A 16,412-nucleotide genomic window follows, 5' to 3' on the forward strand; every position below is an offset into this window, starting at 1 on the left:
CGCTATGTCAGCAGAAGACAGTCTCCCACCAACATAGCTACCACCGCTCGTTGGGGGTGGTTTCATTATGCTGGCGGGAGAGCTCTCTTATCAGCATAGAGCAGCTCCACAGGAGACCTTACAGCTGTGCCACTGTAGGATCCATAGTACAGACAGAGCCTAAAACTGGGCTGCACAGGGTCACTGGATTTATGGCTTACTATGACCATCTATAACCCATAACCCCCCTTTTTGTCCTATGGCTGCTGAGGTGTTAACAGGCCATTCTATCTTTGATGGTCCCATATAATATGTGCTAACTACTTATGCTAAATAATCTGTTCCACCTTTCCCAGACCTCAAGAGAGTTCTATAGAATCACAGAATCATAGGACTGGAAGGGATCTCAAGAGGTCATCTAGTCCAGTCCCCTGCACTCATGGCAGGACTAAGTATTATCTGGACCATCCCTCACAGGTGTTTGTCCAACCTGCTCTTAAAGATCCCCAATGATGGAAATTCCACAACCTCCCTAGGCAATTTATTCCAGTGCTTAACCACTCTGACAGTTAAGTTTTTCCTAATGCCCAACCTAAACCACCCTCGCTGCAATTTAAGCATATTGCTTCTTGTCCTATCCTCTGAGGTTAAGAACAACAATTTTTCTCCCTCCTCCTTGTAACAACCTTTTATGTACTTGAAAACTTATGTCTCCTCTCAGTCGTCTCTTCTCCAGACTAAACAAACCCAATTTTTTCCAATCTTCCCTCATAGGTCATGTTTTCTAGATCTTTAATCATTTTTGCTGCTCTTCTCTGGACTTTCTCCAATTTGTCCACATCTTTCCTGAAATGTGGCACCCAGAACTGGACACAATACTCCAGTTGAAGCCTAATCAGAACGAGCAGAGCAGAAGAATTACTTCTCGTGACTTGCTTACAACACTCCTGCTAATATCATTCTGGGATGTGTTTGCTTTTTTTGCAACAGCCTTACACTGTTGACTCATATTTAGCTTGTGATCCACTATGACCCCCAGATCCCTTTCCGCAGTGCTCCTTCCTAGGCAGTCATTTCCCATTTTGTACGTGTGCAACTGATTGTTCCTTCCTAAGTGGAGTACTTTGCATTTGTCCTGTGGCATAGGGGCTGACTTCCTCTCTACCTGGGGGTGCTCGACGCTCCCCCACACCCCAAGCCCACCCCCACTCCACCCCTTCCTCCAAGCCCCACCCCCACCTCTTCCTACCCCGCTCCTCCCCTTCCCCCCATGGCCCCACCCCTGCCCCACCTCTTCCTAACCCTCCCCCACCCCCTCCCCAAGAGCCCCATCCCTGCTTCTCTCCCTCCCAGAGCCTTCTGCAGGCTGCGGAACAGTGTGCAGGAGGCGCTGGGAGGGAGCTTGACTGCCAGTGGGTGCTAAGCACCCACTAATTTTTTTCCAGGGGTGCTCCAGGGCTGGATCACCCACGGAGTCGGCACCTGTGCTATGTGGCTTGCAAGCTTGTCTCTCTCACCAACAGAAGTTGGCCCAATAAAAGCTATTACCACACTGTAGTGGTTCCTCACGCTCCAGTGGAGCGGGAGGCCTCTCTGTCTCGCTGTACTGGGCGGTAACTCTCGGGTTCGGGTCACGCTGGCAGGGCCGAGCCGTAAGTAGTCTATAGTTCTGTGCCCATCTAAATGGCAAATAAACAATAATAGTCTGGTGCTCTTGTCTCCTCTCCCGGGCGTGGCAGAGCACTGAGTACACAGCCCCTCAGCTGGGGCTGGCAGCACTTAACAGTCTGGAGCTCTAGCCCTTTGGGGCAGGGCCAAGCAGCAGCTAAGGCAGCCAGCAAACACAGACAGTCTAGGGGTTCAGGTAGGGGTGAGCATCCACACCATCGGGGGGGGAGGGGAGGCACCACCACAGCCTAGGGGCTCCAGTAGGGGTGAGCACCAACCATGCCTAGCGTCCAAGCTTGACGGACGACAGATTCACACAGGCCTCCTGGCCTAGGGTGGGGAGTCTGCTGCCCCCAGGGTGGTGTGGCAGGAGGTAGGGGGACACGGGCCGGCCCAACTCCACCACATCCCAGCCCAGGCTCCTAACGGCGTCAGAGTGGTCTGCCACTGGGTGAGTGGGGATCCAGCCGCAACACGCTGACCTACAGTCAGTCAGCAAGGTAGCCGGACAGTCAGCGCATAGTGGATGGCAGTCCCAGCAAGGCCTCTTCAGGCCCAGTCTCCTCTGTGGGCAGGATGCTGCAGGGCACAGGTTCAGCTGCAGGGTGCCGCAGCAGAGTGGAGACATCCATCACCTTCCCTGGCTCCTGCTCAACTAAGCCCTCCCTTTATACATCCTGTACTTTATACATCCTGTATACATCCACCCTGGTACTTCCGGAGAGGGGGGTAGGGAGGGTTCAGCTCTGCCCACCAGGAGTGTAGTGGTCTCTCGTTCTCCAGTGGGGTGAGGCCACTCTGCCACGCTACACTCACCCACCCTGTCTCTGTAACATCCTGGGACCAACACAGCTACAACTACCCGGCTTCCACCTTGGCCTCGTGCTTGTAACATGCTACTACAGCAAAGTGTTAATGTTCTACATTCGCTTTGCACAGGCCTAAGGGACAACCCAAGCCCCAGGAAGCAGAGAAGCAACATCACCAGCTAGTAAACTTGTTTCCCATCATTTTCAACACAGATCTGGTTGTCACTGCTATAACCACAGCGTGTGCGAGGCAATCTACGTAACTTGGGCTCAGCATGGCAACACCTAATGTTTAGGTGCCCGGCTGCCTAGTGGAATCCACAGCTGTGAGTTAGGCACCCAGACTTCCTATACAATGCATGGGCAGAGTTAAGTGCCTAAGAATGGGCGTCAGAGAAGCCAGCAAGCAGATAAGGGAACTACCTCATCTAGCCAGTAGGAAATGCTGAGGGGTGTGGCCTAGTTAGGCTCCTCCCTCTAGCCCAAAGTTAAGCGCCTATCTCTGTTCAGGATTCACAGTCACAAAGCCTTTCCTGGAGTTAGATGCCCGCCCAAGCCAGGTGAGTCCTCTCTCACAAAGAACGACCAGGAGGAAGAGGTGATGGTTGCCCCTTTTTGCTCAGTAGCTGAGTGTTTAGCACACTCACCTGGGCATGGGAGGCCCTGCTTCAAATCCTCACTCTGCCTGATTTAGAGCAGAGACTTGATTCCAGGTTTCCTACCTCCTAGGAGAGTGCCCCAATCACTAAGCTACATGGTATTCACAGGGGAGGTGTCTCTCAATCTCTCCTACTGAAACCGTTCTGCTTCCTATGAAATCCAATATTCATTGGATCAGCAAGATAATGACTCTACAGCCTGGTAGTTAGTGCAGGCACCGGGGGGACCTAGGTTCTAGTCCCTACTGCAATTAATATTTAATTATTTATACTTATAATATTTAATTATATATAAGCAGGGTCTGAATGAATTCTTCCCTGACAGCTAGCTGGGAGGGGGAAAGACCTCAAGTGCAAACTGTATTTACATGAACTCACCTACTCTTCTTAGATATCCAGCAGACAGAGCAGCGTGTTGCTCAAAGTAATCAACTTTGGCTGGTGTCGGGTTACAAATCACTTTAGTAGTGAATGCAGGGGTAGTGAAATGCTGTTACCAATGTTGTCATCGTCGTATGACTAAAGAGGAGCAGAACTGTGCTTAACCTGTTCCAAATAAAGGGGGTCACCCTCTGCTGAAAGGACCTGGGTAAGCCAGGGGCTTGAATGCCAGACCCCTGTGAAAGTAAGAGGGGTGGGGACAAGTATTTCAGCCAGGAGGTGTGGACCCTCACCAAACGTCCTCCCTGGATTGGTTTAACCTGTCCCCCCGCACTGTTCAAAGAAATAGCTAAATAGGCTTTATTCAGAGCCGCTGTTATTTTAAATACTCAATGAGAGCTGAAATCAGTTTTGGTGGGGCAGTGTTTCTGTCCAGCCTGCAGAGAGCTGAAAATTACTAAGAGACTGATGTGCAAAGGTTCACAGACAATCAGCTGGCAAGGCAAGGCAAAGCAAGTGCTCAGATGCCAGAGCACACAAGGTGTCGTCTTCCCCAGGAGGGAGTTGAACTCACACAGATGCACCTCTGAACGCTGGATCCTCTCTGACCCAGGACAACCACTGTGAGTGGGGTATGGTGAGGGAGCAGAGAGGGGCAAAGAAAAGGAGCTTTTGCTTGTAGCACTCAAGAACATGAGGCAGAAGACACGGCCCCACGCACTCTGGGGTGGGTGTCCTGCTCAGTTTTAGGATTATGAATCCCACTTGTGGCATTTTCCCTAATTAATGTCGAGTGACCTCCCTCCTTTCATTAAAAGTTTCTTTTCTACACTCAGACTCTGGGCTTGCGAGTGGGGAAGTATTGCCTCTCAGAGGCACCCAGGGGTGGTGTGTAATTTTCCCAGGTTACTGGATGAAGGCTCGAGCCGGTTCTGTGTTGTATCGATGGAGAGGAACCCCTAGATATTCAACTCAGCCCTACTTGCTGCTGGCTCCACCTGGCAAAAGGGTTACATATCCAAAGTAGAACAGCTTCAATAAGAGAGACTAAGGGTACGTCCACACTACCCGCCGGATCGGTGGGTAGCCATCTATCTATCAGGGATTGGTTTATCGCGTCTCATCTAGACGTGATAAATCGATCCCCGAACGCGCTCCCGTCAACTCCAGAACTCCACCAGAGTGAGAGGCGGAAGCGGAGTTGACGGGGGAGCTGCGGCAGTCAATCCCGCGCCGTGAGGACAGGAGGTAAGTCGAAATAAGATACATCGACTTCAGTTATGCTATTCCTGTAGCTGAAGTTGCATATTTTACATCGACCCCTCCCCCCCAGCGTAGACCAGCCCTGAGTGAAATTTAAGTGGGAATTTGAGTACCAAGGGAATTTAGGCACCTACAGGGGTAAGTAGCAGCTGAGCAGAGTTTCTGAGGATCTAAATTTTGGACTTAGGCACCTAAGATTATGTCTACACAGCAAGCAGGATCCCACAGCAGAAAGTCTCAGAGCCTGGCTCTACAGACTCAAGGTCACTGGGCTCACACTCCGGTGCTAAAAACAGCCATGTAGACATTCGGGCTCATGCTGGAGTTCGGCCTCTGAAGCCCATCCCCCTAGGCCTGAGCCCAAGTCCACACAGCAATTTTTAACCGTAGTCTGTAGACGCAGGCTCTGAGACTTGCTGCTGTGGGCTCCCGCTTGCTCCGCAGACGACCCTACGTCCCCCTTGCGAATCTAGCCGTAAGGGTTTTGCTGAACAGGGGTGGGATTATGCTGTGCTTCAAGTTAAATATGGACTCTAGTGTTTGTCTTCTTCAGGGGGCTGATTCAGCAAATCAGGACCCCAAAGACCTTGCAATTTAAACAAAACAGGAAGCAAAGAGACAGGAAAAAATACGGGACATGCTTTGTGAGGGAAAGGAGCATAAAAGTTATAGCCACAGGATCATGTGGCTGCTTCAAATCCACCCCAGTGTTTTAAATAGAGTTGAAAATTATCTGTGTCAAATTGTTAATTTAAACACACCCAGCTGTTTATCAGCCCAAAACATCTTATTTGGCACCAGCCACATTGACTGAAGTCACCCAGGTCCTGTGAACAAGGCTGATTAGTTAAATGCGAGGAGTCACCAAAGGGAACACAAAAGGCTGTTTTAGTGACTCTACTACAGGGACCAATCCAGAACTGCTTAATCAGCCAAAGCTCCCATTGCTCAGGGTAATTAATTCTGGCCCTGTTGTTGAATTTCTCGGTACTCAGAGAGGCTTTCCAAAAAGAGAAGCGAGTTAGAATCCAGCAAACATTTGCCATTAGCTTGTAATACTTTTTAGAAAGATCACAGGCTAGGTCTGGGCAGTGCCCCATTTCTTTTACTCTTTTCACCCGCTCAGCGTTTAGGCCCTGATCCCACAACACTTAAGACACTTCTCATAAATTGACATCCATGAATAGTCCCACCGTCTGCAAGGGATTACACAGGAGTATAAGTGTGCACAGGATCAAGACCTTGTCCTGTGTCATAATCACAGTTATTTGCTGCTATGCCTCAAAAGAATATAAAAGCAAGTAAAAAAGCACTTCTTCTATTCTTTAATGACAAGCAAGTGTCGCCTGTGCTGTATTTGCTGGCTCAGTTTACTGAGAATGAATTTTTACCATACATTTTAGTTTAGAGCGTCCTACAACTCCACCCCTTTTCTCTCTCAAGGAAAACAAATTGGATTCCATTTCATTCTGCATATGGCCTCTAAAGATGTAATGGTGAACATCCAAACTACTCTAGATCATGCAATATTAATGTGTCATCACACCCAATGTACTCACATATTGCGAACTCAACGCTAACATCTGCCTGACCTACATTCAAGCAGCGGCATTCCCAAATGCCTTACCCTTGATTTAAGAATTAAATTGTTAACTCATCAAAACTCTTTCTTGGATGAAAAAAATTAAATAGTTCGTTTGTCTACACTTTTTTTCATATGAGATATTTTAGCAATAATTTCCCCAGAAACATTAGTCTTCTTCCACTGAAATGAACTGAAGCTGGATTCACAGACTAGAAGGGTCATGATTATCTTGTCTAACTTCCTGCATTACATAGGCCACTGAATTTTACCCAGTGATTTCCACTGGAGGGAATTACTCTTCCCTATTGAGTAAATACACACTATCCAGAGACCAATAACTTGTGGCTGAACTAGATACTGTAACTTTTACTCATGTGAGTAGTTCTTTCCTATACCAATCACTCCACTGATACTAGTGGGACTAATCATGTGACCAAGGATTAGTTGTCTGAGTAAGGACTGCAAATTTCAGGTGCTTGGCTCATTTCTTAGTGGCTTCACATTCAGTCTAAGTTGTCATTTTAAAGGTCTTTTTTTTTTTTTTTGGCTACTGGTTAATATTATAGGTTTCATTTTTTATTAATAAAAATATGAGATGGTATAAATACACTCTTCAAAATTGTCCTTGAAGGGAAATTGTGTTAACATCCCAAATTTGGGTTTTGTAAAAGCCCAATATTAGTAGAAATATTTCTGTGATTTTTTTAAGAGGTCAGTGAAACAGTCTTTTGTTTGCATTTCTACATTCCCCTGCAGGGTATGCCAGAACCAGCGCCAGCCCATCTGGGGCCCTCGGCAGGAATATTTTGTCCCCCTACACACAACAACAAAACAATAAGTAAATAGTGATGCCCCTTGAGTCGCTCAGGGCCCTAAGCAATGGCCTAGTCTGCTTATGCCTAGCGCCAGCTTTGGTGTCTGCCACCCAAACACCTGTACCACTGAGCCAGTAATACATAAGACCCGGAAAATGAAAAGGACTAGAAACCCTCTGGAGAGCAAAGTGAAACTGACTAGCCTATTTGCATTGCCCAAGTTTGAGTAAAGTGCAAAGAGTAAACATGCAGTCTTACCTGCAGAAACCTGAGCGAGGTTTTCAAGTTATTTAAATAATCATGTACAGAATGTTACCCTAAGAAATGCGATAATATGTCATAGCAATGGACAATTATACTACAGCAGTGTAATCACCACAAGGTTTGGAAATTGTATTACTACTGTAAGCTGCAGCATTTAGGCCTTTGCTGCCTCAGTGTAGGTTTTTGTTTGTTTGTTGTAAAGGGTAACATGAGTAATGAACATTTTATTTTTAAAATGGCTTCTCTCTAACACACGCGTCATCATCTCTTCACTTCATCTAGAACACAGCTGTTAAGATCACCTTCCATGCCTGTCATTTTTGACAGTCCCCTCTCTTTGAATCGCTCCCCTGGCTCCCCCTCCTCCACTACATCTAGTTTCAGCTTCTCCTCCTCCTCTTCCAACCCTGCTCTTGTCATGTCTCATGTCCTCTCCAATGTTCTGCCCCACCAGCAATACCAGCCTCAATCTCTCATTCATCTGCCTCTCTCACTAAAATATCTTCCAACACCGGCCTGCATACCCCTCCTCAGCTGGTCTACCAGGCCCTCTCTTAATTCGGTTCACTTCTGTTGTGACACCTACATGAAATTAGCCAACTAAGATAGTCAGTGAAAAAATACTGTCTCTAGTATATCATGCCATGGACTCATCCTCACTAACCACATAATCCTACTTCGGGGGTTCTCAAACTGGGGGGTCAGGAGGTCACAAGGTTATTACATGGGGGGGTCACAAGCTGTCAACCTCCACCCCAAATCCTGTGTTGCCTCCAGCATTTATAATGGTGTTCAATATATAAAAAAGGGTTTTTAAGGGGGAAGGGGTCGCACTCACAGGCTTGCTATGTGAAAGGGGTCACCAGTAAAAAAAGGTTTGAGAGCCACGTTCCTACTTATACTACCTATCTTCCATCCTCATCCCCTCCCTACTGCAGTTTCCTTCTCATTACACTGTGTCTAATGTTAGTTTGTAAGCTCTTCGGGGCAAAGGTTACGATTGCTTTCTGATTTAGGAGGCACCCGGCACAGTTTTGGGCTGACTAACCGATTGAAATAGTACTAATGAGAGTTTTGACTGACTAGATACTTGTGTGGCTCCTGAGCATTGTATCCGAGTGCCAAAAGGCATTCACTTTTCTAGCAGCAAGACAGGGATCATGATGTTTAAAACATTACTTTGAGTGCCAACAGTGTGCTTAACACTATACAAGCCGTGGAATGAAAACTGCCCAGGGTCTAAGAGCTTACTGTCTCACTGACGGAAGAAAGAAGATGGGATGCTCAGAATAAGGAATAGTTTAGCTTTAGATTGATGTTATCCTTTCAGTGGTATTGGACCTAGTGCTTACTACTGGTGCAGCAGCGGTAGAAGATTACTGTGTCGTCCTTAAAAAGCCTCCTCTTGGTATCAAGTTACGTATAAAGAAGAAAAAATATTATATGATGCCTTTGGAAATAGATATGTCAACAAAAGACTCATCCTAGTTTGCATTTTCCCTTAGAGGAAGTGACTGAAGGTTAAAGATACAGCTCAGTCCCACATGCTCTTGAACTCTTGAAATCTCTATGTCCTTTCAGCAGCTAGCAACATTGATCGGCTATGATGCAGAACTCTTCTGGAACTCAATTACAGCTGATTAGATAACAATGGGTTGGCATTACTTTTTTCCTCCCATCTCTGCAGGCTTTTAATTTTCATACAAAATACACAGATATCACCATTTTCTATCCTTTTGCAGGTGCTAACACGATATATAGCCAACAAAGGCTTGTAAAAAGACATGAAATACTATTGTCCTATGAATACATTATTTCTAGCACAGCAGTCATATATACTCTTGGTACTATTTTAACTAAGGGTACTTTACAAATTTTTAATAAATGATATTGTAATAAAAAGCCGTTTAGTCCAACAGATCAATAGCTGCTTACAACCATGGCCTGCCTATACAACCATTTATAATGCCTTCTACGGATATTCTTGCATCCATCTGGAACATATACTAGTGTGCAACAGGCTTGAAACATCTATCATTTATAAATGTATTCTTAATATTAAAGTGTGATCATTGGTTTTACTCTAATATCAAATGTACCCTCTACAAAACAGCAAATGAATAGTGTCTTATTTACAAGAAATTCATCTCTAGATATCATTTGTTCAAATCTATTTAAATGCAATTTCATTTACTAAGTGTTCACACTGAGAATCCATCTTATCATAAATGTTATTAGACCTACTCTATTATTAGCATAAAAGTTATTAGCTTTGTTAGAACAGACCCTCCACCTCCTTCAATTCAGGGTACATGATCTATTTTAAAAAGTCTCTTCAGATGTGTCAAGTCTCACTCATTGGGTGAGAGATTCACTCATTAGCACGCCATCTCACTTTCACACATATTCCTAAACTTCTCATGCATTTTGAGTAAATAGCTAAAGATTTAAAAGATTTTTACTCAGGTGCTGAAAGAGACAAACAGTGTTTGTAGATTTGGTCACAAAACAGGTTCTACAAAAGCTGGAAGCGCAAAGGAAATATTAGTCCTCTTGCAAAACAGAAGTTCTTTTGCACAGCCAGAGCATTCTATGCTAGCGCAGCCAACTATGCATGTGAGACGCTCCCTTGGAATGATGAAATGTTAACGATGGCAGCATTTGTGAAGGTTGAGATGAGGGGAAACTGCACTTGAGCACTTTGTTGGCAGATACCAGCACATGTTCAATCTCTCTCCACCTGAGATAGAGAAGCTGCAAGAGGAGTTTGTTGATTGCCAGTTGAGGCAGAAATCAGGTATGTATGGGATGAGGCAGCACTACAGACTGACAGAGATAGCACTACTGTGCAATACAGGATGGACACTGTATGGGCATATCTTAGCAATGTCAAAAGCCCTAGTGGTTTTACGGTCCCATTCCAGGATTTCCAGGCTTAGCTTAGTTTTTCTCATCTCCTCCATTTGAGTGAGTGAGTGTTGAGTCTTGTTCAAAAGAATAAGACACCATTCAGACCACACCTCGGACTAGACACTGCACTCTATAATCTACTTGAAGCTGGAAATCCTGAGCCATGTTTCAAGTTTGAGCCACCAAAAGAAGTTATAAAAACAGCAAAAGGGCCACTTGGCAATAAAACAAAGCACATGACTAAAATATGAAACCAAATTACATATTAAAAGAAATGTGGAATCTGAATCCTTTATCTATGGTTAGTTTCAAATTAATTAAATGTAATTACTTTGTTTATTTTTACATTCACTTAGTGTACTGTTTTAATTATTTAATTTTAATATATTTTGCATTTATTTATTTTGGAATCTATTTTAGTTTGCTGTAAATGTAATATGAGCAATAATATACAAACCAAATATTTGTACTGTATTTTTCAAATGGATGATCACTATGACAACATGATATGCAAACCAAACATATTGTTATATTGATAAAACAGTTTTCTTTTTTTATTAGGTTTCTATTAAAAGTTTATTTTTGAATATTTCTCTTGTCCTGTCCACTGACTGTGTGCCTCAACCAGGGGTTATCATCTCTGGTCCTCAGGGATCTCCAACCATCCAGGTTTTTGTTCCATCTAGCAAATCATTTTTATTAAAATCCACTTGTTTGCATTGCATATAGAAATCTAAAGTGCCCTAGACTTTAGTATGAATTAGGATATTTAAGAGTTTCATATGCAGTAGTAAGCAGTGTACATTTTAAAACAAACTATTAAATGCTGGTTGGATTAAAAACCTGGACTATGGGATGTCACCAAGGAACAAAGATGAGAATCTCGGTCTTAAGCAATGACCTAAAACACCACTTGGAAAGTCTCACTCTTTGGCCTTGAATCTCACTCTTCGGAGCTGTAAATCTCACTCTTAAGGACAGCCAACGCTTAGCATCGCTGATCTTATAACTAACCACATTCCTGTTCATCTGAGCAGCATCCCAATTTATTCACCTATAGAAAGCAAACCACAGTGAAGCAAACAAACAACAGCAACAAAGACATCCCCTGAATGGAAACAGAGAAGCCTTCTCTAGCCCTGTTACATTCGAGCTCTTTTTGCCTAATGCAGAGGTGACAATTGCCAAGATAGGATAAAAATGCTACTTGATTCTGTTTGCTCACTGTATCTTAGCTTCTGCTCGATAAAGATGGGTTAGTTAATAACGATCACATTATACAGATGTCCACAGCTGCTTTAAAAAAAAAAGTCACCCTATAATCTATTTCTTTTTGCTGCTGAAGGGAGTTGGCATCAGTGCTCTGCCTCCTTTAGGTGAGAAGAGATCAGCTTTATACGAATGTTTGCTAGAGCCCCTGGGTCATTACATTGCCATTGCCTCGGCTCTATATTTCATTTTGTTCCTCTCTGCAGTAAACCTCCCAAGAACCCACCTGCAGCCTGACAACCTCCACACAGACATTTGTGGTGCTGTACTGCAAGACACAGACAAGGGGGTGGGAGGGCGTGATGGACACAGACTTAATAAACTTCACATCCGAGGCTAGAAAACTGAAAGGCTTTGTACGGAACACACACAAACCCACAATAGGGGTCATGTGGACAGGATCAAAGATCATATCACACCATAGTGAGGCCCTCTATTCTGTGGTCCTTACTCAGATGAAGCTCCCAAACAAATCAATGGGCACTTTACCTTAGGAAGGGGAGGGATAGCTTAGTGGTTTGAGCATTGGCCTGCTAAACCCAGAGTTATGAGTTCAGTCCTTGAGAAATCCACCCAGGGAATCTGGGGCAAAAATCAATACTTGGTCCTGCTAGTGAAGGCAGGGGGCTGGACTCAATGATCCTTCAGGGTCCCTTCCAGTCCTGAGATAGATAAGTGGTACCTGCATCTATCCACCCAACAGGATACTTGTCAGGAAGTAACTCAAGAGGCTGTCAAACAACACTTTGACTGGATCAGGGGTTCTCAAACTAGGAGTCAGGAGGCTATTACATGGGGGGGGGCATAAGCTGTCAGCCTCCACCCCAACCTTGCTTTGCTCCAGCATTTATAATGGTGTTAAATATATAAAAAGTGTTTTTAATGTATAAGGGGGGGAGGGGTTTCACACTCAGAGGCTTGCTGTGTGAAATGGGTCACCAGTACAAAAAGTCTGAGAACCCCTGGACTAGCTGAAGAAAACAATACACCAACAATGTTTCACAGTTACCATCTACTGCCGGAGAACAGTGGCACCTGCGTGTATTTCCCCCACCCCCACGTGGGGACGCTTTCAGAACCTAAAAAGGCGCAAGCAGGCAAAATGCAACAGAGCGAGAATTTGCATGAGCATGTTTATTCTAACCAAAGGGAACAGGAGGAGAGCTCAGATGAAGGGCACGGACATTTCAGGAGGAATTAAATCTTCTCAAAGAAAAGTCTTACACTTTTTCTTCCAGTCCAGTTACCACTGAAGTCAATTCCCTCCCTCTCTCCAGCATCCCAGGCCAGCGCTTCTCCTTGCAAGGAAGAATGTTTGAGGCTCTTACAGTCCCAAGAAATACTTCTGAGATCCCCCTCCTCCGCCCCCCTTCTCTCTTGGGAACTGAGGGAACTGAACGAGGAGCCAAGCAAAGCTCATCCTCCATCCAAAGCATAAAGCACCATGCAGTGCTTTGGGGGAAAGCGGTCCCTTTAAATGAAGAACCTCTTGATGTGTTTCTTTATTGCCTCAGCAGAAAGAGATGGATTTTGCACAGAGGATTCAGCTTGCATGGCAGATCGGTCGGTGGAGGCAGGGTCTGGAGCTTGCCATGCCTCCCGGCTGTCCTTTCCGCCTCCTACACACCACACACACCCAGGGGGGCTACACCTCGGCTGCGATCACTGGATCTCCTTGCACGGTACAGTTGCATCCATCCACGACACACTATAGATACACAACACCCGAAATCCCCCGGTCTCGGGGATTTAGAGTTAATTCTCAAACGTGTCATGAGCCACGTGAGTGCAAGGGAGGTGGTCCCCTCTGAATTCGCAGTTTGCAAGGAAAGAGCCATTTTAGGCCGGTTTTAGATTCTTTCATGGGATTCTCTGAAGCCAAAGGGGAAGGGGGACCGCCACCGTACTTGGTGGACTGCGATCCCGGCTTGCTCTTAGCCCGTTTACCAGGAGACACCGTCGACGCGGAGGGGGGGGAGTTGCTTTTCTGCGGAGCTGCCAGCTCTCGCCGCTCCCAGGCGTTTCCAGAGTGCCACAGAGAGGCAAAGCGGATTGGGAAGGACGGAGCATCGGGCCGGGCGGAGGGGCTTGTCAACGCCTCGATCTCCTTCCACGCCGTCCAAACCGGAGTGGATTCATTCACGCGGCGCCGCAACTGCGCGCCCTTCATCCGGCAGCTGTTTCATTTGACAACAGCCCGCAGCGCCGCGCCACTGAAGTGGACCAGAGATCGGCAGATCCGGATCGCCTCGTCCCCAACTCTGGGAGTCGAAGCGTCCGGCAGCAAAACTTGTGTGGACGCGGGGTGGGGGGTGGGGGGAGCAGTGCTTTGCAAAAGGCGACCTCTGTTGGCGTCGCAACATAGAAGACACCGTCTCCCATTCATCACGGGTGCTGTCCTGCTAGCAAGCATCGCGGTCTGTGAATCGCATCTCTAAGGCACAGAGCAAAGTTAGACCCCAGATCTCTCTCCCCCTCCCTTCCCCTCTCACTAGTGCCCAGGCGGATAGGGTGAGGTGCTTTCCTTTCCCCCAGTGGCCTCAACCACGCCGCAGACGGTTGGCCAGACAAAAAAAAAAGTTGAACATCAAACAACGGCAACCAAAAATGTTGCCTGAACTGAAACAAGGAAGTTTCTCTGGTATTTCAACCAGCCTGCCTCCTCCACTCCCCCTGCCCGCCTGGAAATGCATTTCGAATTAGGAACTAGGAAAAAGGACGCACAACTCCTTCCTCCAAACCACTTCACTGCCCCCCTCCAAAGTCTCCGGTTTGCATGCTCCGTAGACGACAGGTTCACGTTTGGATCCTTGCTTTTTAAAGGCTCCCTGGGCAAAGAGAATTTTTATTGCAACGTGCCTCGTCCTCTGACGATAAACGATTAAACAGCCTGTTCTGCGGGACAAATCTCCACGCAGCTAAATGTACAGAGCTTTTTCACCCCCTATTATTAACAAAAACAACAGAAACACACAGCACCGGTTCACTGCATCTAGCTGATCCGAAAAGGCTTGGCAGCAGAGATGCCAGGAGCTCCGAAAGAATGTCTCATCCTAGGACTCGCCTCGTTTTAACGTACAATAAATTACTGTTGTCTCTCCCCGCATTTATTTTTCAGCGCCTGTATGCAGTTTGGGCATTTAAAGCAACCTCGTTTGGTGCCAGAGTCCAGGTCCCCTTTTGATGGTTTCTCCCGAGCGCTCTTTCTCTCTCTCTCACACGCACACACTTTGGTTGCTCTGCCTTGTGTGATGTACTTTTCACACCAATAAGTCTGCCAGTGGAAAAAAAACGGGACATGATCCCCACTCTTCTATTTCCCGTGTAATTTGCTAAAGCACCTCCCTGGGCAACAAAGCAGAGTTGAATCAAACATGTAGCACCCCAAGTTTTATTCTCCCCCCCCCCCATCTCTAAATGTTTCTTTTCAGTTTTTAAAGGTACCTTACCCCGCCATGTTGAAACTGACAAGCTTTATAAATATTCATTTACCGCAGTTCTCTAGCTCTATAGAAAAAATGTATCTGGATCAGGGCTGGGAAATGTGGCATCTCATTCTCTTTCAAGCTTTTAAAAACCACACACATTTTGTATTTTCTGCAGATTTAAAAACACCCCCCCACACACACACACACACAAAATAACTCTCTCAAGAAATAGAGCAGTCTAGTAAATTCGAAAGGAGGTCACATGAGCTTATATCAGGAAAGCACCAAATGACAGGATATTACTTTAAAAAAAGAGAGAGGGTGTGCATGTATCTAAAATGTGGCACGCTCCAAAAAGGAAAAAAAAATCCCCTCGGCAACCCCCCAAAAAACGGCATGCGATGAATGGCACATGCATTGCAAACCCTGCCCAAGGCAACTCTCCAATGCATTGCAAAAGAAAGGCGATCACACTATTTAAAAAAAAAAAAAAGCCACCCTGAGTGCAGGTATCTAGAATCGAGTCTCTAGATCTGTACGTTCAAGCGCTGCCAGAGACACGCAGAGCCAACCACTTTGCAACAACTTGCTCGCTTAAAAATTTAAGCAAAACACGCCAGCTTTTTTTTTCCACCCTCTGTCCAAGCTTTTTTTTTTTTCCGCCTTTTAATAAACCTGAACATAAAGCTCCCCTGTCCACCCAGCGGCGCAAACACGATCGCCGCAGGCAGATCAAAGCTTCGGCCGCTTAAGGAAATACGCCTGGCGCGCTGTCTTACCTGGGTGAAGTTTTCCCCCCCCCCAGCGTCTAAAATGGCAAAGACCCTTCAGCTCAGTTCAGAAGAGGCGATCCGTCTCTCTCTCTCTCTCTCTCACTTACTACAGACTCATTCCAATATGGCATCCTCGCACTGCGCATGCCTGCCACTCTTTTTAGATTATATTTTTGCAGCCAACTCCTTCAATGACCTTTTCCAGCCGTTGCAAGCTTTTCTTTGCCAATTATAGTGGGTTGCAATCCCGCCTCCCACCCACCCCCAATGATTGCAATCACGGGGTGCAATAAGTTCAATTAGCTGGGGAGGGGGCTAGGCTTAAGAGAAACTCTACGTGAGGGGCAATTGACAAGGGAAGAAATTAACTAGCTTCTACTCCACACACACACCCCGATGTGTCCCGGTTAGTTTAGATTATTACACAGTTGTCTGCAACTGAAGTGGGCTGTGCTGCACAGGGTGGATTCTGTGCAGGGCACTGCCAAGACAGCAAATTAACTAGATCTGTGTTACCCTCCCGCTCCCTTCCCACCCTCGCCCCTTTATTTTAGGATTGCTTGCTCCATTATTCCTTGCAATGAAACTTGCATCCAGGTCTAGGATAGA

General features: G+C 46.0%; 1 protein-coding gene across 1 annotated transcript in view; it reads right to left on the reverse strand.

The window, feature by feature from the left end:
• The window catches only part of SFMBT2 (Scm like with four mbt domains 2), a 196,453-nt gene extending 180,559 nt beyond the window's left edge, over positions 1-15,894 (reverse strand). Inside the window, exon 1 of the mRNA XM_044991443.1 lies at positions 15,810-15,894. The gene's annotated coding sequence lies outside the window, so the exon portion shown is untranslated. The remainder of the gene's footprint in view (positions 1-15,809) is intronic.
• Between the last annotated feature and the right edge of the window lie 518 nt (positions 15,895-16,412).

The sequence above is a fragment of the Mauremys mutica genome, chromosome 1, assembly GCF_020497125.1.
Source record: "Mauremys mutica isolate MM-2020 ecotype Southern chromosome 1, ASM2049712v1, whole genome shotgun sequence".
Lineage (NCBI taxonomy): Eukaryota > Metazoa > Chordata > Testudines > Geoemydidae > Mauremys > Mauremys mutica.